Source organism: Dermacentor andersoni, chromosome 1 (genome assembly GCF_023375885.2).
Source record: "Dermacentor andersoni chromosome 1, qqDerAnde1_hic_scaffold, whole genome shotgun sequence".
NCBI lineage: Eukaryota > Metazoa > Arthropoda > Arachnida > Ixodida > Ixodidae > Dermacentor > Dermacentor andersoni.
In genome coordinates, this window is record NC_092814.1 from 61624828 (window position 1) to 61651840 (window position 27013).

A 27013-nucleotide genomic window follows, 5' to 3' on the forward strand; every position below is an offset into this window, starting at 1 on the left:
GTTGATCAGCTCAGTGTCTCGAAGAAAGGCAATCAACAGGCGTAGAAATTCTTCCCTGATTAATTTGTGGCATTCGGGGAACGCTACGTCTTATCTATACACGGTGGAATCATAGTACAGCAGTAGGTCCCCCAGTTAATGAAAATCTGGAAGGAGGGCCTCCTATAATTGCAAACGTGTCATTATGGAAACGAGAGCTAGCTGTAATAAATGTTCGTACATGTGAACAAGCATATAAACATTAACAATAGTCAACTTGACATAACAAATATAATTCAGTTCGTTGTCTAAAAAAATGTTTATTAGCCTCGCCAAATGGGGAAGACTACACAGCCCCAAGATGGCATCCTGACATTTAATTACGAAATTACAATGAGTCGCTGGATTTATCATGGCGCATGCATTCCTACAAACGTTCATATTGTAAAGCGTACTGTAAGGTCGCTCTGATTGTTCGTGTTCTTAAGTGTCACGAATCGGCCACGTGCTGTGTGTATAGAGAGGGGGTGCACTCCCCCCCCCCCCCATGTCAGCGGGGCAACCGTTTCTGCGTTATGTGGGGTCACGGACCGCGCGGTGTTGGGTGACGCGTCGCGGCAGACGTCAGGAGGGCGAGTGCCGATTCTGGGAAGTCGGTATTGTGCGCAGGGTGTTGGCAGTCCGCCGACGGTCACACGAGTCCCCACAGACCAGCCTTGAAAGGGACCGCTGTATACGGTATTGTGGGCCTGGCGCCCGAGTACCTGACTAATTGGAGGCGCCGCCGAGGTTAAGAAGGGCTTAGCACACTTGACCCCGTGCCGCGCGTCCGGAACGCAATCGCCAGCCTTGTTGTTGGGTGCGACTGCCTGTGTGGTGTCGAAGGCCAGCTTACAGTGCACGCTGTAGGGATGCGGTGCGCACGTGAAGAGTGCATTCGGACGGCGGCGTCTTGTAAACACGCACTCGGAGAACTTTGTCTTGTAGACAATAAGTTTGAAGGACAAGGAGGGCCATCCGTCTCCCACACGGCCAAACTTTGAGTACAGCGGCACTACGTGGTGTCGATGCCCCTGCTTCCGAGACATTTGCGGCCTAGACGCCGTTGGGATTTGAGGCGGTCTAGCGATAACTTGTTCGGGCCTGGCGTGTTTTGCTGAGCCCGTCACTAACTACGTAGAAACGAGAGGGCAACGGAGTTTTGGGGAAGGAGGAAAAGAGCTTTGTTTTCCAATATGTTTATTTTTAAGAATAAGCCCATCCCTGTGGGTTGTGGCTTAACAAACGGTTGACTCTGATTGGCAACTGAACCTGTGGGACGGGCCAACGGCCCTACCGCCTTTTTTTTCTTTGTATATTTGGGCTATAAAAATCGGGACGACATGCTGTCCCTCAGACTTGGCTGAAATCAGGATTGCTGATAGATCAGTGAGCCTCCGTACTATGTACGTTAAAATGAGTCTGGGCTCTAACAGTCATTGAGACAGTCGAAGAGTGAGACTTTGTTTCTCAATTGTTCAAGTTTGTAATGTATTTGTTTTACCTGCCATGTATATAGAAAAGTTTACCTATAAATATTTCTTGTACATCTGACCTCATCGCTTCCTGCCTGCGTTTGATCAACTGCCGATCATCGTCCGAGAAGCTTCAAGTTCCAACGGCGAAGCGAGGACAGAGAACGAACGAAACTTTACTCGTACTGTAAATTTCTTGCCGGATTATCGCTGATATCAACTTTTCGCTCTGCCCAAGACGCGCATCCGAAATTTATTAATGTGAAAACATTATATGTCCCATGAGGCAGCAAATCCGGCGTCATCAAGCGATGGTACCAAAAATGGCCGACGGCGCAAAGAATAAAAACACGTCAAAAAAAAAAAAAAAGAGGAGAAACGCTGGAATATACGTCAAATTTCAATAGACGTCAAACAAAGTAAATTAATGTTTTGAAAGCAAAATTTGATGCATTCGGGTCTGAGTGGGAATGTATACCTGTGCCTCTGGGTGGCGAGACGAGCACGCATCTCGGACGCCACGGCGGCTGCACGGTTCTCGCTGACCAAAGGCGTGCCTATAGTGCTTGCGTCATTTGCACACGTCATGTCGCAGCCATCTGGCTGCGAGGTTTGAGTGGATTAAGGTTGGTAAAAATTAGAGCAATGTGGTTTAAGGTGGATTAAAGTGGAATAAGGTAGATTAAGGTGGATTAAGGTTGGCACAAATTCGATCACGGCAGATTAAGCTAGAGTTGTCAAGGACACGTGACAGTGTACGACGTCTCGTATCATGAACGTAACCAATTAATTAGAGAAGGTATTATGCTTTTGCGTTCAAATCAGTAAGGATACTTAAGGGGCTGTCCATTTCTGAATGTTGTTACCGATTCTTGCAGCGAAAGTGTCTCGTCCAATCAGATTGCGCACGTCACACGAACAGTGTTGCACATTTTCGATGTACACGAGCATCAACGATTAGTGTGGAATGTACGGTGGTACATGTGTAAGTAGCCGACAGTCTCGAGCTGTGAATTCAGATTCGACGACCGACGACTGCGCTCACCGCTATTGTTGTGGTTCGAGTGTTGCCTCTTTTTCTGGGCGCAAGTATACGCCCAATGAACAGTTCAATTCTTAACTCACAGCTTTGGCAGCGTTTGATTCTCCACCGTCACTACAACGTGATAATGCCTTATTTTACGGCTTCACCTGCATCCGTCTCAGTGCAGGGGCTGCTTTCGTCTCTTTCCACATTGTCTAGACTGTCAAAAATGCTGCAGTAATTGAGGGAAATATCTTGGCAGCTCTATTTCCGAGCATTTAGCCGTCAAAATGACGGCAGGCCATCATTTTGTAAGGCGTACACCGCGAAATACTGCCCACAGCAGCCAATCGAACCCCGTTATTATCCCGGACAATTTCTTTCGTTTCTTTTAAAACATATTTTTATGTTGTACTCGTGACTCTCTCTTTGTTAACTGCGATAGAAACGTGTTTTGGGAGTGACGCCGACGGCTTCTCAAGAATCACAAAACCATGACCGTTAAAGTGACGTCTGGAAGAAGAGAAAACAGGGAAGGAAAGGCAGGGAGGTCAACCAATCCGGTTTGCTACCTTGCACAGGGGGTGGGGGAAAGGGGAATAGAAAGAGGAAGAAAGGGAGAGAGTAAGCACTGAGTACGTGTAGGAGGGACACCATACACAAGGACACTATAAACGGTCTCTTAAACCGGTGCACTTCAAGTACTGCACTAGTGCACGAATCGCTTTTCGAGCCAGTGACGGGTGTGGCCACGGTCCGAGTATCTTTGACTCGGTGAACGGTCTCGAGTCCAGTCGATGTGAAGTTGCCCGCAGAGAGAGGCGTTGGACATCGTAGCGAGGGCAGGTGCACAATAGGTGCTCGATAGTTTCCTCGCACCCACAGGAGTCGCACATCGGGCTCTCGGCCATTCCCATACGGTAGGAGTATGCGTTCGTGAACGCCACTCCCAGCCACAAGCGGCACAGCAAGGTTTTTTCGCCGCGGGAAAGGCTAGATGGTAGTTGTAGCCGTAGCGTGGGGTCCAGTTTGCGTAATTTGCAATTGAAGGCACTTGAAATCCAGAGATCTTGTGACTTCTTGCGTGCAAGTATAGACGAAGTTCCCTGGCAGCGTCCGACCTCGCCAAAGGTGTTGGACGCGTCTTGGTATCTTCGTGGGCACACCTGGCAGCCTTGTCAGCTAGGTTGTTGCCGACGATGCCACAGTGAGCAGGGATCCATTGAAATATAATGTGGTGGCCTCTTTCCAGAGCTTGGTGGTGCACTTCCCTGATGTCAGATATCATCTGCTCGTAAGTTCTGTGATGTAACGCAGATTTTATACTGTGAAGAGCTGCCTTAGAATCACAAAATACGACCCACTTCTCTGTTGGCTGTTCGGTGATGTACGTCATAGCGGCATGGAGAGCTGCAAGTTCTGCCGACGTAGATGTAGTCATGTGTGACAATTTGAATCTAACTGTAACCTGCCTAGCTGGAACGACGAACGCGGCAGTTGAGCTGGTAGGTGAGGTCGAACCATCGGTATACATATGAATGTGGTCATGATACGTCTGGTGCAGTAATATGAGCGTAAGTTGCTTCAGAGCCGGCGCTGGATGGTTGGACTTTTTTGTAATTCCAGGAATAGCGAAATTCACTTGAGGTTGTCGCAGGCGCCACAGGGGAGATGAAGGCTTAGCCGCCGGTGTAAAAGATGTCGGTATGCACTCTTGATGAGCGCTAATCACTCGTGAAAAGCTCGCTTGAGGTCTCTCGGCTGGTAGGGAGGCCAAATGATGGTCGGGGATCTTTGACAGATGGCGAATGTGCGCTCTGAGAGAGTCGACATCTACATGTGTCTGGATTGTATGGTCTCCCGCGATGGCAATTGTTGCTGCTGTTGAGGTGCACCGAGGCAGCCCTAAACACGTGCGTAGGGCTTGACCTTTTATGCTCTCCAAGGCGCGAAAGTTCGTCTTGCACGCATTTGACAACACTGGTAGACTGTAACGTAGGTTAAAGTCTAACGTCTGGGTTTTACAGTGCACATATTGCCTCGTTCGTCAGACAGCGCGTCAGTATAGCCAGCCTGCACTTCTTCACACTTTCATCCTTCTTTCCTCCTCAGGAACGATAATACAACGACAGTTGCGTGAGGCCGACCCAACTTGTGCGTCCGTGTACTACTATATACATTTAGAATTACCTCAAAGATGCGTGCTTGCAGTCGGAGTGCCTGTTGCATGATGGACGATTCCACGCCAGTAGTGAAACAATACCTCAGGGGATCGCGCACTTGTCAGCGTGCTCCACCTGGCCCGGCTGCCAGGAGGATGATTTGCATTCCTCCAGCGGAAGAAACATGCGACGTGCAGTAAAAGGACAACTTAGGAATAGAATTGACGAGACGTTCTTGGCTTTCTATTGAATTTTCGTTTTCGTAGGCCACAGGTATTCGTCGTCTGAATTTCCAAGGTACCAAGAAATGTCGTATACTTAATACATTTCAGGCTTTCCACAAAGTTCCATCTGGGCTTTTGGCAGTGCGCCTTCTGCTGAAAGCTTCTTTGGCTATACGTACACATATAATCAGCTGTGCGTTTACCCCATAGCTAGGCAGAATCGTTGCATCATCGTGTTCGAACCTCGTCCCGGAAGCGGTGTGTGACGAGATGTGAGTGAAGAAATGCTGTGCTTGTTACTGTACTATGTTGACTACACTATGGCCTAAATGAAAAGCGTTATGTGTGGGAAATTTAAGGAAAGAAGAGGGATAACGTGGGCATCATCAGCCCATTCTGAGGACGCCATCCAGCGCTCCTCTAAAGAGGGAGGACTAAACTCGCTTCGCGGGCGATGACGTACAGACCCAGAAGACGCCCCGCGCGTCGAACATTGTCTGGACCCAGTCCTCGACTCCTCGATGATGCTTGGAAGGCTGGTCAGCGAATGCACTGTACATTCCCATATCATGTGACAGACGGTTGCTCGGACGTACGTTTTGCATGCTGGGCAGGGTCTATAGGGGGGAGGCGCGTCCCGTTGGTGGAGGCACCGCGTTCGGCTGCGGTACCCTCGCCAGTAGCATAACGGGACACCTCGAGTTAGTGTTGCACCAGTTTTGGCCTAGCTCTTGGTGGCAATGGATCCAGTTCATTCGGTATCTGTTACGCCGAGCGTTCCTTAATATCACGTTTTTGCGTAGCGACTTCGAGGTGGGTGCGACTTCGAGGTGGGCAACAGATCCAAGGGTTGTGAGAGAGTGGCGCTGTCCTTGCAGCGGCGGGCAACATGTGCCGCCTCGTTCCCTGGGATCCCTTAGTGTCCAGGCGACCAGCGTACGTGTGCCGGTGTCTGTTAGCATCCGCTGGTATGTTTGCCTGATTTGGTGGTTTAAAGGGATTACCCTAAAAAGGAAAAAAAAAGAGATGTGCCGCTAAGGTACAGAAAAGTTAGTATTATTTCCCAGAAAGGCGAATATTAGCCGTCTAGGATACGACGGGTCTCATGTAGTCATTGCTCGTTCGCATGTGATTGCAAACATTAATTAATTAATTAATCTAGTTATTTATTAAAATATGCATTAATGATGTGGGTGCTGATATCCTCCGAATATTGGTATGACGAAGACGATTTCGCAGAACTGCGTACATGCATAACTGAGTGCGTGTAAGCAGATATGCTGCAAACGACAAAAAAAAAGAGAGAGAGAGAGAAATGTGCATCGAAGCTGCGTCCACGCGGATTTCGAGGGACAAGAAGAGGAGAAGGTTGACCGGCTTGACGTTCAAAGGCTGCAAAGTATCGCTCCGGTAAAGTGAGAGAAGACATCGAATTTCTCGCAGCCATGGTTAACAGTGAATTGAGGCATACTATTGTGCTAAAAACGGCATGAGTGAAGTCGACGATGAGTGAACGACGAAAAGAAAGAAGGAAAGACACGAAACTGATGGTAAGAACAGTCTCCGACATCTGTGGATAGCTTTGAGTCATACTGCGCAAAGCAGTCACCGGCACGACACGGATGACAACAACTGCTGTATGCCGACGGCATGACGAAGGCCATTTTTTTTGACTGACAATGAAACGACAAACACGTTGTTTTCGTGCGAATAAACTTTGAAAATTGCTGCGGCGCTGAAGGCTGCGCTTTACGACCGACCGCGCTTCAGCTGGCCTTGAATGGGCCCATTTTAGCGTTAGGAGGAAAGAACTTTATTGGGTCCTGAGGAACCCCTTCCCACCCACTCTTGGTTTAGTGGTCGGCAGGGGTCGCGGGCCGCACCCACGTTGGGACGGGAAGCCCGTGAGCCTCCGCCCTTTCGTGAGCCCTCTGGACGGCCCGAAGCTGGGTCTGGTGGTCGTCGCTTCGCAGGGCGTCCATCCAGTCTTCTTCTTTGCTGAACACGGTGCCGCTAACGCGGAGCATCGCCAAAGCATGTGCGATAGCGAGCAGTACGATTCGCTGCAATCCGGACATTGCGGCTCTACGTCCGGTGAATAAAGGCTCATTCTGCCTCTCGAGGGGAACGACCTTGTTTGCAGCATTCTGAATATAGATGACTGTGGCCTAGTAAGTTTAGCGTGGGGGAGCGGGAAGGTCCTCCTCGACAGCTGATAATGTGTTGTTATTTCGTTGAAGGTGAGCAGCGGGTCTCGGTGCTCCCCTCCCTCCCCGCCACTTCGCTCGCCGCGGTGCGTGAGTCCTCGCGCGCGTCCGTGTGCCAGCTCGTTGGCGTTGGGAAAGTCGCGGTGCACGTCGGCCCCCATGTGGGCTGGAAACCATTTGAGGATGTGATAACCCGCGGCTCCCTCACTGCCGAGGACGGCCGCTGCTTTCCGCGATATCGAGCCCGAGGCGAATGCTCTGGCCGCCGATCGCGAATCTGTGTATACGTATATATATGCTAATTATACCGGGATCTCGAAAACTTTTCTAGTCTCATTCAATTCTTCGGCTTTCTTTCTGTATGTGATATCTCGGTATCTCCCTATTGTCTGTCCGTGACAGCTATTAAAGGTGTTCATCGACTGCAGCTTGACGACGCTCAGACTCTGTTCACCGAGCACATCAGTGCTTTACGTGCAAACTAAAGCCGAATGCGTTGAAGTAACTGTACCACCGAGTGGCATAGATTGCACATTCGTAATCGTTCATTGCGAATACACTTAGCGCGGCATTCGTAGTAGCGGTGACAAGCTCGAGATAACCATGAATTTTAATTTCGATCTCCTAACGAGGCGTTCACGCGCCTGTGTCAAGGACAATTGACCAGCAGAACATAGCGCTAACCGCGATTATTCTCGTCATTCTTTCGATTATTCGAGCCACTGTGAATTTCTGTGCCGTGCTATCTTCAATGCTTGCCTATATAAGAAACACAAATTGTCGATAGTATTACTTCTGAATTAAAAATTCAGGTAGATTGTGTCAGGGACGCAGCCGCAGTGGGACTCGTGAAATGTCTTAGGCGTGCTGCAGAGGGCACATATGTACGGGGAACTCTAGGGTACGGAAATGACGTCACCCAAACGCACAAGCTTCGTTTATTCACGCATTATAAAGCTTAATAGCTCAAAAGCTTATAATACTATAATAAGTTTTCGTTACATGCGGTTTAAGCAAGCGACACACTGTTGCGTTCTCCAGTGTGGCCTACCCCATCGCTGCCGATCAGTTGATGCGACGCCTGTTTATCGAAGCTCGACCGACGTTACTATTGGGTAGCGTGGCGTTGTAGGCGGGCTGCAAGCATCCAGTAGATCATGGCGTCCAGGCAAGGACGAGATGACTTCTAGCGCGAAACTTGCACGGTTTATTCAATGGTTGGTGAAATATTAGAAGAAGAGAATGAAGTTGTGGGGCCCTTTAAATAGGCTCACTGAAGTCGTAGGCGGGATCTTGCTCACGTCAACGTCACGTGATATGCACTGAGTTCCACGGTGCTTGGCGGTGGCACCCACTCACCCGGCGACCTTTCACGAGCCCGCCTCCGCAGGTGGCAACCAGCAGGTCCGGGATCGTAGGCGCTTATCCTTTCTTCTAGGCGACGTTGGTTCGCGGAAGTTCTCCTGTAGAGCTTCACAGTTCTTGGAAAGGGCGTCTGGTTGCGGATAGGCGGCTGATCCATTGTCCCAGTTGACGAGCGTGCCTCTGCTGGTGGCAGCCAGCCTGTCCAGTCCTGTCTGGTTCGCGGAAAGGGTTTTCACGCACACACACGAAGGGGCCTGTAAGCGCTGCGGGGCCCTGCCAGACCGGTCATTCACTCCAGACAACCATAGCGAATTAGGAATCCATCCGTTTTGCACGGGGTGCTACACGCCAACCGTAACAACACTCAGATCGATTTTAAAGACGTTTCTCGTCAAAAGTAAATCGTCGTGCCTATTGGCTAAAAAGGGGAAAAAAAAAAAACGAAATCTCTGTTTGCAACCAGTGTTAAATTTGACTCAACGGACTGCGTGTGTCTCTAACATAATTTTTGTATAGATGAGAACTTCAATCAATCAATCAATCAATCAATCAATCAATCAATCAATCAATCAATCAATCAATCAATCAATCAATCAATCAATCAATCAATCAATCAATCAATCAATCAATCAATCAATCAATCAATGTGCTAAGGAATGGCGGTTACACAACGTGGCGCCGCAATGAAGAAAGTTAATTTCTTGAATATTGTATTTTAAGGTCATTGCGGGCTTATATGGCCCACCAAGTGAACATTCTTGGTTATCAGTTTGTCACGAGTGTCGTAAAGACCCCCCCCCCCCCCCTCGCTCCCACTTCAGTTACATCCTCCGCTTCCTTCTACAGCTATCAGCGCGGGTTTCTACGCTGTCTATATAGAAATTTCCTCACGACATGAAATCGCTTGTTTGTCGGACGTTTCATGACATCTCTCGCCAAATGTCCCAGATTGTCCCTTGTTCACATTGCTTCACACTCTGATTAAGTTACTTTTCTCCGGGGCTACCTGTTCGTTGCCTTCATGCTATACTATATGGGCGCTCGAGTTAGTAAAGCTTTTCTGAAGAGGTCGATCGCCCTCATAGTTGATTACCGTCGGATACAGTTTATGCCAAGCTAACTAAGCGTAATTTGTTGAGAAACGTCTGGCTGGCGCAACTACGTAGCGTACCCGTCAGTGGAATTGCGCAGAGACATAGAAGAGGAGACAAAGAAGGTAAAAAAAGAAAAGGGGGCGGGGGGTTAATGCTTCGGCGTGCTTTCTCCACATTGCTCAAGATCGAAGCAGTATTGCAGCTGTTCGCACGCAGAGAGGCTGATCAACTCGAGGCTCGCCCCCCTGGACTCGGTTACGCAAATGCCCATCCGGGCCTGTGGCGCAAAAGGACGCCGCCTATCGTCGTTGTTTTCGCCCTAGTGCCGTCCGTTAAGCGACCTTGACGGCGGTGGCGGCGGAGATCCTCTCTACGCGTGTGCCTTTTTCTTTTCTGTTTTTATCTCTGGCGGCTCGTGCCGTGCGCGAGCCGTAAACTGAGAGCTCCGGTCGTCGCACCGACATTGTCGGCGGGGAAGCTTCAGCTACCCTGAGTTGTTCAAAAGGGGTGACGTCGGCTCTGTACATTTTGAACGGACACTTCGTGGTGTCGGTATCTCCGTCAGCTTAGCGGGGCACTGGCGCAGCTGCTGGTCGCGAAAAGGCGTTTCTGGTACAATAGCAGCGAAGCTCAAATAGAACGCGAAACTGGTATTCAAACTATGACCACAGCAGAGCATAGAAACTAAAGAGACGATGAAGAGAGTTTAAGAACTGGCGGGGTGAGTTTAGCTCTCTACAGGGCAAATTCTAAAGAGTAAAACATAGTAGTAGTGTGCCTCCGCAGTATACCTTGTTCATACCTCTTTGCGTCTATGCCCACCTTTAAGAGCATTCGATCCTTAGGCGTATGAAGATGTCGCTGCTTTTGTTGGACTTGTAAACTCGCGCTCTCTGGCGTGCATTACAGGCACGACGATTCAAAGCCACTTCACTTAACTTGAAACATCAAAGTCACATCAGTTAGTGAGTGACAAGCCTATATTAGTACGCCACAGATAACTGACAACGCCAGCATACCAGTCTATAGACCGCACCCGCTCAAATTACAGGCTGACTCCCGTGGTGTCCTAGTGGATTCGACGTTGCGCTGCTAAGCCCGAAAGCGCGGGATCAAATCGCAGCCGCGGCGGCCAGATTTCTACGGGGGCGTAATGCAAAAAACACCCATGTACCGTGCCTTGGGAGCACGTTAAAGAACCACAGATGGTCAAAATTAACCCGGAGTCTCCCACTACGGCGCGCCTCATACTCATTTGGCACATAAAACCGTCGTTTCTTGTTCTCTCTTTTTTTTTTTAATTAGGCCGTCTGCATTTTACGTTATCATTACTCACAAATGTATTTAATGACTGCAGTTATTCTAGCCTAAATTTTCCAATCCATTTTTGAGACAGTCTACTGCTTTAGATTCGCGTATCGCTTTCCGGGAACTGCAAAATTGAACAATCCTGCATGGCAATATCTGGCATTTCAGAAATTCCCACACACTGCCTGCATGACAACGCATTTCATGGCGCTGGCGGGGCACGTGGATGGCCACATTACGCCGCATCGCGAGAGAGTGCACGTAGGTCAGTAATGTGAGCGCGCGTACGCGCAAATGTATGTCCCCGCAATTATTTCCGTCTTTTTTTCCTTTGTTACGCTTCCCCCAGTGTAGGGTAGTAAGCCAGAAGTTTCTCTTCCGGTTGACCTCCCTGCCTTTCCCAACTCATTTCTGCTTCGCGCGTGTACGCGCCTGCCATGTACATTTGCTGCTTTTAAAGCTCTGATTGTAGTGACTTATAGTGCCCCACCACACCTGAAGATGGCGCACAGTAAGGCGCCAGGGTCTAGGCTGCCTCGTTGCGCGCGCCCCCGCAGAGCGCGCGCATCGAGGTTTCCTACGCCAGAGTCATGCTGCGATGTGCAACCATCACGTGCGCGAGCGGCGGCGTGAAATAGGGCATGCAGCCAGTCCATCTGCCCAGCTCCTCGGCCGTGTTGAAATCGACTTCACTGCTGGAAACGAAACGGGGCAGTTCTGTAGAAGAGCCGCCGCCATTCTTCTTTCTTTTTTCCATGGCTCTACCAGGGAGCAGCGCTCTGGTAGGAGGCAAGAACGGGGAGTTCGTCTTTCCGTTTGTTTTCCTCTTCTTGGAATCACACTTTTAGCATTTCTTCTGTGGCGCTAGGCGAGCCAGTGACGTCACGAGACTCAGACCGGGAGGGAGAAGAGGTGTGTGGGGCAACCTTGACTCGGCGCTTCGGCCGGCCTCGAAAGTGTTTTCATCTCGCGGTTCATACGAGTGCATCTGCCGCCCGCGCTCGGCAAACCGCGTGGCCTCCTCCCCCCTTTGCCGCTTGAAGGCGGCGCAAGGCCGGCTCTCCCGCAGCGCCCGGCGTGTGCCCTGTGATACAGAAAAATACAAATGCGTAGGGCTTTGACAGCGCTTCTCTGAAGCTCCTGTGTAGCCCATTCTCGCCCATTTGCGCTCGTGGAAGTGACGAGTTGAAGAGAGGGTCGCCCTCACTGCGCGAAATGCTCCTGTAGCGTTTTTTTTTTTTTTTTGTAATTTATGTACGAATGTCTCCGAGCAAAGGTGAAACTGTTTGACTGAGCAGGTAAGTTAGGCGTATTGTGAGGGTTGGGATAGAATGCGCGTACTTCAGCAACTAAAATTTCTCCACTATAACTCCGCTCGACTGCCCTAAGGGAGAACTTCGGACATGCAGTATAGCACAAGCTTTCTTTTGTCACAAGACCCAAATCGTACTCATGAGATGAAAAATGAGTGCCTAACACGTAGAGATACGCGCGAAAGTGTCCTCTTCTCCTTTCTTTTAGAATCGTCTGTATCATCTCCATATGCACAGAACCACTGTAGAGAGAGAAATAAACTTTATTGTTAGACCAGGCTTCTTGAGCCCAAAGGTGGGTGGCCTCCTCAGTCCAGGTAGCCATGGCTCGCTGCCGCTGCCCGAGCCCTGTTCACCAACCGCAGCTGGCTGTCAGGGTCTTGCGTCACCAGCAGAGCCTCCCACTGGTCTTCCAATTCTTCCTCTGAATCCGCCTCTTTCTGCATGTTATCGCCTGGTGGCGATGATGATGGTGGTGCTTCTCGATTATTCCTGCACCCCAGCACCATATGGCGCAAGGTGTTGGGCGTGTCCAGCGGGCAGAACTTACAGTCTCGCCCGTAGGTGCCCGGATACATGGCGTGCAGCAGTGTTCCGTGTGGGTAGGTTCCAGCCTGGAGTCTTCTACAGGTTACCGCTTGTTCCCTACTCATCGTCTTATGCGCGGGCGGGTAGCGACGCCTCTGCTTCCTGTAGTGCGCCAGGATATCCGAGTACTTCTTGGATATACGTTCATCATCTTCGTCACAGTCGTTGGTCCGTGTGCTCTGCGTGTCGGAGATGGCTCGGCGTGCATGTTCTCGAGCCGCGGCGTGCATGTTCTCGAGCCGCGGCGTGCGCTGCCTGGTTCCCCGCGAGAGACTCGTGTCCCGGCGTTCAGAGGATTTATGATGCTTCTATCTCAGTGTTGTTCAAGACCTGAAGTGCTGCTTTTCCGATCCTTCTGTTCATATACCTTCTGCATGCTTCTTGCGAGTCCGTCACCACGGTAACCAGGGTCTTCTTGCACGTTGCGATGGCCAGGGCTATGCCCAGCTCTTCCGCTGTGCTCGCGTCCTTGGCACGTATGGATGTGGCTATAAGTTGGTCGCCCTTCTCGTCGACCACGCTGATTGCAAATCGGTCGTTTGTTTTGTACGCAGCTGCGTCAGTATATCTCACATTTTCTTCTTTGCTGCTGGTGCGTTCGAGTAATGTGCTTGAGCGCCTATATTCTCGCCTGTCTCCTTTCCTTGTACTCGGGATGCATGTTTCTGGGAATGGTATTTATATGTAGCCTGTTTCTGATCTCGTGTGGGATACGCTGAGGTAGGTGCCTTTCATCCTCGACTTGGTAGCCCAGATCTTGGAGCAGGGCTCTTCCAGTCTTTGTCAGCTTTAGTCTCTCCAGTTGGTTGACGTTGTGCGCTTCCACGAGCTCTTCCCACGTGTTGTGGACTCTCATTTTGAGTAGTTTCGCTGTGGACGTGGAGGGGGACAGGTCCAAGGCAATTTTGTAGGATTTTCTGATGAAGGCGTTTACTTTGTCTCGTTAACCCTGTAATCACCATATTTTATTGTATGTTTCCTTTTCCCTTGTTTCCTATCATCACCGGTTTCTTGCTTTGTCTTCGCCTGTTAACATGTGGCATGCTCTTTGCTACTATCAGACGCTCTGCAGTGAGCATGGCAGCGCCTACGAGTTGGTATCTTAATCGTCTGAACGTCGGTCCCAAAGAGGCCAGTTCTGCACTTGACCGGTGGTATGGAATTCCTGCTTTGCTTTATAATGGGCTGTCTCGTTAAGACGGGGGTTGCGATTTTAGGCTCGACCGAGGCTTTCAGTGCTCCGTATTATTGTATTACCACCGAAAACTGTAGTAGGCGATACCGGCAAGACTAAGCGAGGGTTTTTCTTTCGTCACGTAGCAGCGCAACAAATGTACACGGACAAGAAGAGACAACACAAGCGCTGTGTGTCGAGAGCTTGTCTGTAGCTTGGTCATTACCTACAAGTAAATCTTTCTGAAATTCGTGGTAGAGGTTTAAATATAAACTGAAGCAGCATTCCACCGAACCAGGAGTATGAAATAGACTACGCACACGGTTATGACATTGTTCAACATTTTCGACATTTTGCTCGACGCCTTCGCCATACAAAGGGCGTCTGACTTTAATCTCGGTAAATACCACACGGCGCGACTGCGTGACACTTGAGGACGATCTCTCTGTATCTCGTTCCTGCTGCGCACAAATTACAACATTAGAATACAAGTACGCAGCACATCTTCTGCAACAGCTGTTCGTTTTTTTTCAACAAGCGAAGGCATCCAAAGTCACACGCGCACATGACAGCGTAGCAAGGGCCAGTGATTAGATACATTTAATGCTTGTAACTGTTAAGAAGTGAAGAGCGCATGATTAGAGCGAATCTACACAATGGGTTGGAAGAAATAGGACATATGTGGCAAATAAATGTGTCATATCATAAGAAGCCAACAAAGTCTGACACCAAGGACAACATAGGGGAAATTACTTGTGCTTAATAAATGAAATCAAGAAACGATAAATTAATGGAAATGAAAGTGGATGAAAAAACAACTTGTCGTAGGTGGGGACCAAACCCACAACCTTCGCATTTCGCGTGCGATGCTCTGCCAATTGAGCTACCGCGGCGCCGTTTCCCCATCCACTTTCTTGGGTATTTATGTTTCCTAGTAGAACCCTGGGAGTGTTAGCCAGCGCTACCACTCACAGACCTTGGCGGCGGACGCGGAACGTCCTTTCTGTCGCAGGCGTCACGAGAATGCCTGCATCGTGGCGAAAGGACGTTCCACGTCCGCCGCCCAGGTCTGTGAGTGGTGGCGCTGGCTATCACTGCCAGGATTATACTAGGAAACATAAATACCCAAGAAAGTGGATGGGGAAACGGCGCCGCGGTAGCTCAATTGGCAGAGCATCGCACGCGAAATGCGAAGGTTGTGGGTTTGGTCCCCACCTACGACAAGTTGTTTTTTCATCCACTTTCATTTCCATTAATTTATCGTTTCTTGATTTCATTTATTAAGCACAAGTAATTTCCCCTATGTTCTCCTTGGTGTCAGTGTTTGTTGGCTTCTTATGTTATGACTAATAAAAAAAAACCGGGCCCCTCGGTTAATCCCCTTCCTTCTCGTTTAATAAATGTAGTGAAATTTAAGCACTATAGGGCAAACTAGGGTTACCTGTTGTAAAACTGTCGCAAATAGTTCTGGTCCTGGGGTCGAATCTCTGACGCGATAACAGCTGACCTGATCCTTGATGCGATCTTGACGAACAGAAATAGACTACGAATAAAGGACAGGGAACTTTGGTGGAACAGAACACCGGTTTGTTCTGTTCTGACGGACAGTGATAAAGTGACGAAAAAATGCTGGCTATACCGCAATCGAGAGTAGATGTAAGCATGAAATGGCTGCCGGCAGAGCAGATTGGTTGGAGATGATACTAGCCACAATCTTAAAATGGGTGTAGTGCATGTTCACAACGGCACACCACACCGCACGACACTGCACTACGCCATACCGTGCACTGGTCCATATGGACGCAATAGTTTCCTGTCACAGACGGAACCTCATTGCAAGTCTCGTCTCTGTCAAACAGCCATCCGCGGCGCGCCCGACGCGCTGCAGAACTCACGGACCACCGGCGTTGAAAAGAGCACAGGCAACGCTGTCTCAGCGCCAAAAGATGACATTCAAGTGTATAGTACCCTGCATCTGCCTTTTGAACATCGCCATTGGAAATGTCAAGTAAAACTTCAGTGTACAAGAAGCTGCAGCTTGACTGATATTGTGAACAAACATTAGGAAGAACTCGGAAGCAAAAAAAAATTTTGTAGCTTGTTTTGGCAGTAACTAGCGTATGTAATGCAGTCCTGTACAAAGGGGTGGGAACCAAAGGCCGCATTTTCTTACGTTTTGACTGGTTGCCTAGATGATCTCGTTTTGTTCTCGCAACGATGCCCAGATGTTCTCGTTCCATCCGCGTCTTGAGTGCCCGGATAACGGCTCAGGATTTTGGCTAAAGGTCTCTTGAAGGTCGCCGACAACGGGAGCTAAAAGCATTTTATGCTTGAAACATCAGGAAACAACAAAAAGGGGGGAGAGCGGGCGGTGCGTGCACACGCATAGAGCCTCACGAGAGCGAGTGCAACCTGCCTCGCTTTTTAAAGAAAGCCTTTAAAGTGGTCTGCTTCTGTCGTCTGTCGGGGCCAGTGCCCAAAAATTATCTTTTTTTCGATAGTGAGTGGTTTTTCAGTTTCTCTGAGCTGCGGAATACGCTTTTGTGTACTAAAGCGGGGGCAGTCACAAGGGATGGAATGTGCCTGGTCGTTTCGTTGCTTACACAGTCAGCTCTTCAAGGGATCCTGCCGGAGTTATGCTATAGCTGGGTACAACGACGAAAAGTCTCCGTCGCTGAATGAGTTACGTTACCAGAAGCTGAACTTGGAAACCTCTAGCAAATGCCGCTCACGCTGGGAACACCGTATTACCATAATGGTACAAGAATGCTAACTCAGTAACGCTAGTGTAGGAGTAACCAGGCAAAGGATCGTGAGGAAACATTCATTGAACAGTCGCAGAAAAATGACGGGTTGGTTTCCTTGGCACCGTTCTATCGCGACAGGTCATTCGACTTTTACGGCCACTCCGTATTATTTTGGTTTCTCGCGCTTGCACAACGCAAGCTTGGCGTTTTATTCTAGGCAGCGCGTTTCACCGCCTGCACTGAATGTACAGCATTGCTGCCACTGAAAAATAAAAGCTCAATAGTTCGTCGTGGTGCTTGTTTACTTTTCCATGGCGCTGTGGTAGCCGCAACAGAATCTTTTCGGCGATTGCGTGGAATCGTATGATGTCAAAAATGATCCAGTGGCTGCATCCATGAGAGGGCGACGATGAGCTGCACGTGGACAAGGAAGCGACCACGATTAAGCCACTTTTGCGCTGACACCTGGAGCATTTATATGCAACGACGACACAGGTTCTTGTTCAAGTCAGTAGTTTCTGCTAGAAATTATCTTCTTCTTGACTGGCGTTAGCTTACTCATGAGGAGCTACAGATGTGTGCCAGTGTTAATTAACGAGATTTTCCCATGAATTTTGTGCCAGTGATCGTGTGCAGGTGCGATTAGTTTACTGTAATGCGAGTGGAGGGGAGGGGGGGAGGTGGCTACGACCTGTCAGGCACATTAGAGCACATCATCATTACATGCTGGGGTTTTCTCGTGTAATGCAGTAACGAAAACGGGAAGGGAAGGATAAGAAAATTCTTCACGACATAATTATCCCCCAAATGCAAATCCTCCTGCAGTCATACCTGAGCGCGTGTAGTCTCGTGGACGCTTCATAAATACTTCCTTTTCACTCATACGATGCTGGCAAAGACGTTTACTTGCAGTGCGCTGAAAATATGCAAACAGCAAGAATTGATAGTCCAGGGTGTTTTTTTTTCTTCTTTCTCTTCATGCATGAATATGTAAAAAGACGCTGCATTATGCTCCCTCCTGTCGCACTAACAGAACCGCCAAAACTCGACAGCACATTGCAATATTTGTATTTGGAAGTCTATCGTAACTACTTAGCTCATGTAACACAAATATTATGTATGTTCATAATGGCAAATACTACGTGTGGTATTTTTCTGTATTTCTTTCGTGTGACAAGCAGTAGGCGGCGCCACGTGCAGCCATCAGTGTTTCCGTCACTCTCGAATGACAAGCAAGGTTGCAATGAACAGCGCGTATTCGCTTCCTTTAAGTGATCTTTTGTAATTTCAGCTGGAACATCTGTGAAGGTAAGCGAATCTCTTAAACATCATTTACAATGGGTGTTTCAAGTGAGCATGTTAGTGTGATGATGATGTGTGGTGTTTATTCGCGTAGTGTTTTATGGCCAAAGAGCGCCATGAGCATCTGAGTGTGATGCATCCAAGACTCTGAAATCTTCCATTCGTTTATATAGCACTTTATATGCTCATATTGTTTCAGTAGTTGCAGAATTACAGCATAATTTTTCTGTACTTGTGGTTTACTGAGTGTACTTCGTGATTTTTTTAAGATAATGAAAATAAAAGAACAAAACTTTACTTAAGAAAGATGACAATAGTTACTGTAGTTTTATGAGAAACATCGCAGGATTCTATTTTTAAATTAATTTTTCTTCAATATATAGCAATAGGTTACGTCATGGCTACCGATATGGGGACAGGATCCGCTATCTGAATACCACTCGCCTTACACCGTCAAGCCCCTTTTGTTTTGGCTTAACCTAAAGCACCCTCGCTATGTGGCGAAGACATAATTTTCTTCCGCGTTCTTGCGGTGATTTCGTTATGTGAATATAGCAGCACAAAGTTAGATGGCTATAAAAGAGATTATTGTACTGCATTTTAAAACACGGGTCGCATGTCGAATAGGCTAGAGTAGTCTGCTTTGGGTCTTTATACCCCGACTTGATTGACATTTTGTGTTAGAACCAGAAGAAAGAAGCCAGAACCAACGCAACTGAAGAAAATAAATGTCAGGTCGGGCCATCCAGTCAGGCCATCCACTGTTGCGACTAAATTTCAGTACACGTTCGTGATTTTGTTATGAACTTCACAAATAAAGATGCATTAGAGGGCTTAAGACTCGTACTAGAGTATCGTACTGTACCAAGGTAGCCAACCGAACGCTTTCCCGGTTAACTTCCCAAACTTGCTATCTTCATATTTACTCTTTCTGTTTCTATTTCTCCCTAAACTGCTACGCTGTGCTTTATTGATTTCACTGTTTAGAGGCAACGGCTTTAAAAAAAAGTATTCGTGGATACTTCCTGCACATATCGTAAACCTGAACATTTCTGGAAGGCAAAGGAGAAAATGCGGCAGCACGTGCGCTGAAAAAATCATCGCGAAGTAATACTTGTAGAACCGGCATTGGTGGCTCCAATGATAACGACGATGTGTGCTTGTATTGTAGACACTGCGGCACATAATATTTGCGAATTCGTGCAGTAGCCAGATTACCGTTCTTTTTTCTAAGAAGACTCGAATCAGCTTTTGTAAGAGCCACAGTTTCTTTGTATACGATACTTTCCCTATCCTCTCGCCGTTGCAAGCGCTCTGAAAGGCACATTGGCGAGCATGGTGCAATACGTCCACCGTCCACAATTCAGGGCCAGTGATTCGCAACCACGCCACGCCTTACATTTGTCGTCGTTTCGGACGACGCGTTTGGGAACATGCTCTAAATCTTCCTCGAGCAAGGAGAGCGTGCGTAAAATGGAGGCTTTCTTTCGCAACGCAACAGAATCGACGAGAAATTTCGAAGGGTTGAAGCACTTGAAATGACGTAAAGGAGCGCCTGAACGCCCCTTAATGCGTCACTTTCAAGAAGCGCTGAATATTACAGGGTCGTTGTGAGTTTTTCGCGAACGGAGGGATGCCGGTGGTGTAATAGCTGCCTATCTGCCACTGCACTGTCTGGCCAGGATCCCTGCAGGGTTGGTCCCGTATGCCGGGGAAAGCGGGAGCCGATCTCCCCCATACGCTGCTTTCAAGCCATTTTCTTTGTATATCTTTCTCTCTCCCCTTACCCCTTCCCCAGTACAGGGTCGCAAACCGGATATCTATCTTCCGGTTAACCTCCCTGCCTTTCGCATCTCTCTCTCTCTCTCTCTCTCTCTCTCTCTCTCTCTCTCTCTCTCTCTCTCTCTCTCAAACGAACTGCTACACCAGAATTGTTGGACGTCAAAGCGCGAGGGCCAAGTACAGGTATGTAGGCATCGTTATAGGGGAGTCACCATAGTTCAGTGATGTAACACCCCCATTAATTTCAACAATAACTATGAGAAGATCCCTATTGGTAAATATAAAAAACAGCAGATGACGGGCAGGCTGAAAATGCCCAGTGAAGTGAACCTTACGGCACTCCTCTTGGTCCTTAAGTTTCAATATTTGGTAACACCAATCTTGATAAGTAGTACTTTGTACCAAAGCAAGAACGAGATTAAAAAAAAAAAAAAACAGCAGCTATAGGAGAGTGTGTCGGGAGGCTAGTTGGTAAGACATTATTTGGGAACTTAAACTGCGCCAGGGACGACACACCGAAGTAGAAGAAGTATACTCAGTTGATCGTCACCGACCTTTCTCAATCGCAAAATTGCTGGGCCCATGGCCATCGAAAATAACACAGCGAAAAGCATTCAATGCACTCGAACGTTTTTACGAAAATACAGGCATCCTTAACAAGTACTAGCTAACGCACTGAATAGACAAACAATGTAACTACAACTTGCTTTCATCATTTGTAATTATTAGCGCCTGTATATTGCGTGTTATACCCTTATGTGTTCTATGCTGAAACTCACTCTTGACTGTCATATTCTGTGCGTGTGTTATTTTAACTCTGTGTAATTCTTCATCTGTTTACATGCTCGCCGAAATATACATCGCGACCGCTTGTGTGACTGGGTTTGTGACTTTGTTTACAAATTCATTGTGGTGCGACTTGCCCTTGCCTTTTATATTTATATGTTCGTGGATGTATAGGACTGTGTGCTGTGGATTTCTGGCCGTGTGACGTCGTTTCTTTTCATTTTCCTACTACATATTTTTTATATATGTATAATTGATTACGAAAAAGCGTTTGATTCAGTCGAAACCTCAGCAGTCATGGAGGTATTACGGAATCAGGGTGTAGATGGAGCCATATGTAAAAATACTGAAAGATATCTATAGCGGCTCCACAGCCACCGTAGTCCTCCATAAAGAAAGCAACAAAATCCCAATAAAGAAAGGCGTCAGGCAGGGAGATACGATCTGTCCAATGCTATTCACAGCGTGTTTACAGGAGGTATTCAGAGACCTGGAGTGGGAAGAATATGGGATAAAAGTTGATGGAGAATACCTTAGCAACTTGCGATTCACTGATGATATTGCCTTGCTTAGTAACTCAGGAGACCAATTGCAATGCATGCTCACTGACCTGGAGAGGCAAAGCAGAAGGGTGGCTCTGAAAATTAATCTGCAGAAAACTAAAGTAATGTTTAACATTCTCGGAAGAGAACAGCAGTTTACGATAGGTAGCGAGGCACTGGAAGTGGTAAGGGAATACATCTACTTAGGGAAGGTAGTCACTACAGATCCGGATCATGAGACGGAAATAACCAGAAGAATAAGAATGGGCTGGGATGCGTTTGGCAGGCATTCTCAAATCATGAACAGCAGGTTGCCACTATCACTCAAGAGAAAAGTGTATAACAGCTATGTCTTACCAGTACTCACGTATGGGGCAGAAACCTGGAAGCTTACGAGAAGGGTTCTGCTGAAATTGAGGACGACGCAACGAGCTATGGAAAGAAGAATGATGGGTGTAACGTTAAGGGATAAGAAAAGAGCAGATTGGGTGAGGGAACAAACGCGGGTAAATGACATCTTAGTTGAAATCAAGAAAAAGAAGTGGGCATAGGCCGGACATGTAATGAGGAGGGAAGATAACCGATGGTCATTAAGGGTTACGGACTGGATTCCAAGGGAAGGGAAGCGTAGCAGGGGCGGCAGAAAGTTAGGTGGGCGGATGACATTAAGACATTTGCAGGGACAACATGGCCACAATTAGTACACGACCGGGGTAGTTGGAGAAGTATGGGAGAGGCCTTTGCCCTGCAGTGGGCGTAACCAGGCTGATGATGATGCTGCTGCTGCTGCTGATGATGATGATTGTTGTTGTTTCTGCTATGAGGAAAGGAGTAGCCGCCACCATTATAGGGTGACTGCATCTCTTTCTCTTATGTTTATTTCAATAACAAAAAAAAGAAAAAAGACAGGACTGCGTTCGTCCTGTCTTATTCTGCTCCGGTGTCTCGTCCCTAGCGCAGTATAAGTTCCCAAATAACAGCAGCTATGTTTCACTAAGCCCCTCAGGTTAAAAACAGACCTTGAAATCTGACAAAATAAAGGTTATCTGTAAAATCAGCTGCAGCAACAGTAGAATTGAGCAAAGTGTGCGATATCCCCGGTGGCAACAACGTGAGGAAAATGCAAGAAGTGTCGCTTGTGTTTCATATTTCAATAAATGGTGTACACGAAGTGTTCGCTTGGAATTCTGAGAGCGCATTGTCGACGGCAAAGGTGTGGCCGATTATTTGCAACCATATATGTTTGTGGTAGCAAATAGTAAACGATTCATTTCCTGTACAAGCAGGACAATGACCTCTCTATAAAAAAAACGATTTCAAGGGCTTCCGTCAGACTAAGGAAGCTTTTGTTCTGAAGATTATTGGCCATTCTGTTGGAGACACATTTCGCTTGAGGTCACGGTTTATCAATGTGACATTATGTTTTTTTGTTTTTTTTTAATTTTCTTTGGTGGTTCATCATCGTGTTCATGCTCTTCGTTCGACGTCTTTAGGTCAAAGTCAAGAACCTGGGCGCGAAGAAGCCTTCTAAGAAAGTGAACCATGTCTGTGTCGCTTTTGCCTCTACTCTCTTCGTCTATTACAGCTGCTGCGATATTTCCCAGTGACAATATAGCTACTGTGGACGACACGTCGGCGCCGCCGTCACTGCTGTCCATGACATCATTCAGCCTTCCCGGTAGATGCTCACTGCACATAAAGTTTCCTTCCTTTGACACAAAGAATAAACGAATGAAGTAAGCACTTATTCAAGGAAATAAAGCTGTTATGGTCTTTCCATACCAAAAGTACAAAAATCATATCCTGGGTGCTCATAATGTATCATTGCACGCTATTTGCCCAGCGCCCTAAATATATATCGAACGGCCGAATTCGAACCCTTCTAACCTAAGACGTCTTTCAAATTTCACAACATAACTGACACGAACGTCTGACATCTTATGAACCTGCCGAAAAAGCACTGCGATTGTAGTAGCATCTTAATAGCGTTTTCGCTTACTTTTCTTCCGCTCCATGGCGTATTTCACAAACAGCATGCGTGCGCTTTCCGCAGGCGTGTACGCAAAGAGGCAAGAATGTGCTGATTTTACTGCAGATGGCGCAAGTTTTCACCTATAAAAGTAAGAGTAATTGGTCGTCAAAGAAGTGTCCACATATAGGACACTGTGTATATATGGATTAAATGGGTCGCATTGTGCACTAAACATGCTTTTTAGTTGCGTTCTGGGCGTGCTCGTCGTTTAATATAGAGCAGGAAGTTTGTACCTTTGTAATACACTCCATGCGTGACACGAATATTTATGGAGAAAGGAAAAAAAGAAGATAAATTATTTCCACATAATTATGACTGCTCAACTAGGAGTGTAGGATATTTAATGTGGTTAATGCAGAAATTATTGCCGTTTTATACCGTGACGTCTTCCCGGCCGTTAGGGACGAGGGAGACGCCGTGTAACGTAGCCAATAGTATCATGCCCCGAAGTCATACCTCGTAGTGGGATTTACGTGTAATGTCATACGATTAAACTTGTGGTTTCGCTGATTCAAAGGTGGCATCTTTTACATCAGCTATGTTTCCACTGTGTAGTCTTCCGTCACACTGTTATAAGAATCGTTTGAGCAACACCATCCACTTTCGTTATTAGCTTAGCGCGTGCTCTGAAGAGAGACCAGGTTATATTCGTACGATGTTTGCAACACATGAAAAATATTAATAAACTTGTTAGTATAACAATATTACTAATAAATATTAACAATACCCAACTTGTTCTATGGTCCCTTTACGCACACTTCGGAGTCAGCTAAGAGATAAATGTTGATAACCAAATTCGTCTTGGATGAATTTGCACATGAAATTTGCATCTTGGACGAAGGTTGCACATCCGACCTCTCGCAACTTGCCCGGATGTTGTCGTTTGAGTGCTCGGACAACAGTTCTGTCTTTAGGCTCAAAGTGACTTGAAGGTCGCCGACAATGTGAGCTAAACATTTCTTGCTTAAAGTGAACCTTCAAAATGTCTTTGATGAGAAAATTTGAACATTACTTCCAGAATGCCATCCACTACCTCGCCGAACGTTCGAGTTCTATCATGAACAGAGACGTGCAAGTTTCACTGGTGCCCCTCCTCTTTTGAAGCATTAAATTTCTGGACAGTAGAGTAAAAAAAGAAATAACTAAATAATGATAATGATAATAATAATAATAATAATAATAATAATAATAATAATAATAATAATAATAATAATAATAATAATAATAATAATAATAATAATAATAATAATAGGCAGACTTCAGCGAGTTCACCGGCTTCAGTTACCTTCAATTATCTATCAAAAAAAGAGCCTGACAACAAGACACGATCTCTCCATCTCTGCAATGCTATTCACTGCATGCTTAGAAGTATTCAAGCTATTAGACTGGGAAGGCTTGGGCGCAAGAATCAACGGCGAGTATCTCAACAACCTTCGGTTTGCAGATGACATTGTCCTGTTCAGCAACACTGTGGATGATTTGCAACAAATGATTGAGGACCTTAACCAAGAAAGGTTAAGAGTATGGTTGGAGCTTAATATGCAGACTACAAAGGTAATGTTCAAAATAGCCTGGCAAGGGAACAGCAATTCGTGATCGCCAGTCAGCCTTTAGAGTCTGTCCAGGAGTACGTTTTTATAGCTTAATTACACACAGGGGATCCTGATCATGAGAAGGAAATTTACGGAAGAATAAAAAAAAAAAAATGGGTTGAAGTGTATACTGCAGGCATTACCTCGAGCAGACAGTCGCGCGGCCATTTTGCTTGTATTCGCGGGCTTGTTTCACGCTCGGAAAAACACTTTTATGTAGCGCGTATTTAGCAACAGAAAGCTGTATCGGGAATTTTTCATGTTGCTCAAGAATTTTCTCATTGACACTTTTCTCTAAATACAATAATTGGTAAGATAATTAGCTAATTGATGTTGATTATCTAATTAGGCGGAATGCAAAAAAAAATCTTATTATCTCAATGCGACGGCAAACAAAATTGCATTGGTTCTGTCCAGCTGTTCAGAAGAAGTAGAAGTATAAGGAGAAAGTAAAGAGAGAAAGGACAGTCAGTCACAGCCAGTCACGATCACCGCACACTGTCACAGCACATCACGTGACCTCATAAGCCACCACTTCAGAGTGCAATGAAGGCACCGCTACAATATATATACTTAAAGAGAACAAACGTGCACAAACGGGCTTTACCTTTATTCTGTGTTCATTTTCCTGCATCACTTTTATTATTGATCTAACTTGTTCTTCAAGGGCTTCATGATGAGAAGGCTGTCTATTGTAACACCAAGAAATCCGTGCTGTTTTACTATGTCCAGGTGTTGTCCTGTTGTAGTGCCCATTCAGGAATACCTGCGCACTGCCCTGCACGTGTAGAATTCGATATAGCGTCCCGCGAATTTATTATGTCTTTATTCAAGAATATATCTTCATTCGAGGAATTTTGTCTTAATTCAAATCCAGAATGTTAGGAGGAAGAGCAAATATGTGCAAATGCTCGAACCAGTAAGCGGAGCGCCGTTTCCAACCTACAAAATTATAGTCTCGACTATTGTGTCGACTATTGTCGGAACTAGTAGTCATAGTGGCCATAGCATTCCTGCTATCGCATGCGAGCAAGAATAAGTGCTTCTGATTGTCCATTAGGACACTCGAAAATTCAGTGGGACCGCAGCACCGGACATCGTCCAGTTTTGGCTCCGCCTGTACATATTTCCTGTGAAGCCGATGAAAGCGAAAGCAGCCTGTGCATTTTTGTTCCGTACACGCCTCGTATCCTTGATACTCCGTATATTCATTTCGTTTTAAGGTTGCAGTTGATATACAATAAGATATGATGGCGGCCGAATGTTATTCGATTGTGTGCGTGTGTGCGTAAGCGTATGTTTATTTGTAGATTGTGTGGTTGTGTGACTTTGTGGCGGTCGTATTTTGTACGTGTGTGTGTGTGTGTGTGTGTGTGCGTATTTCTTTTTTCTTGACCTGATGCCAAGAGCCGAGCTGTATCTGTCTAAGTATCACAGGGACACAGATATCGCGCTTTCTCCGTGCAGCCTTAAAACAGCAGCCCTTCGCGCCTGCCGGACTTGTGCAGCGTTTGGTGACGTTCGTTTTCATTTATCGCGTCCCTTTACGTTTTTGCGTTCTCCCGCTATCACGAACCGGCACCCGCGTGCGTGCGGGTTACTGGGCTATAGCGGTAAGAAAATAAAATAAATGTCGAAGGAGCTTCATTCACGAGAGCAGCGTCGTTTCCCCCGAAGATCTTGTCGATGGGGGCAAACGAAAGCGGAAGTTGCCGAGCATCGCCCTTGAGGCAGCGAGGCTCGAAGTCGTGCCGTATCGTTGATATCTCGTCACTGGATTAGCCACTTCCTTCCTCCAGGCGCTGCGTGACGCGAGCACCGTTGTAGTACATACATGACTCGAATGCGTGGCGGCCGTGCTGGCACGCTTGCCATGCACCTTGGGAGGAGAATAAAAAACGAAAAGGACGTAAAAAGGCCGACAGCAGGCTGTCCTTCTTCGGCTGGTTGGCGAGGTTGCCCGCACAGGTGCGTCGCCGCGCGCCGGTGCCAACGAGGTGGCCGTCTTGCAACTTAACGCGGCACGTTGCTGGATTTTTTTTTTCTTCCTTCGCTTACCTGAAAAAAAAATGACGAAAAAAAATGGGGGGGCGGGGAAACAAAAATGCAGGTTCTGGCGGTTGCTCGCGCGCTGAGAATCTTCGCATAGGCTTCGAGTCAAGGTGACATCACCAACTGATAGGCAGCCAGCTTCGAGGTTTCTGCGATGCTACACGGAATCGCGACGGAGGCGAAAGTGCTTCTGCGTTGCGCGTGGGCGTGAACGACGGCACCGCGC

The 27013-nt window shown here is 47.2% G+C and overlaps 1 long non-coding RNA gene across 1 annotated transcript in view; it reads left to right on the forward strand.

Annotated features, from left to right (window-relative positions):
- LOC129380491 (uncharacterized) overlaps nt 1–22993 on the forward strand; it is a 72063-nt gene extending 49070 nt beyond the window's left edge. The window contains exons 2-3 of the long non-coding RNA XR_008608560.2: nt 17991–18007; nt 22605–22993. This is a non-coding gene — a long non-coding RNA (uncharacterized lncRNA). The remainder of the gene's footprint in view (nt 1–17990; nt 18008–22604) is intronic.
- Nucleotides 22994–27013: the final 4020 nt, after the last annotated feature.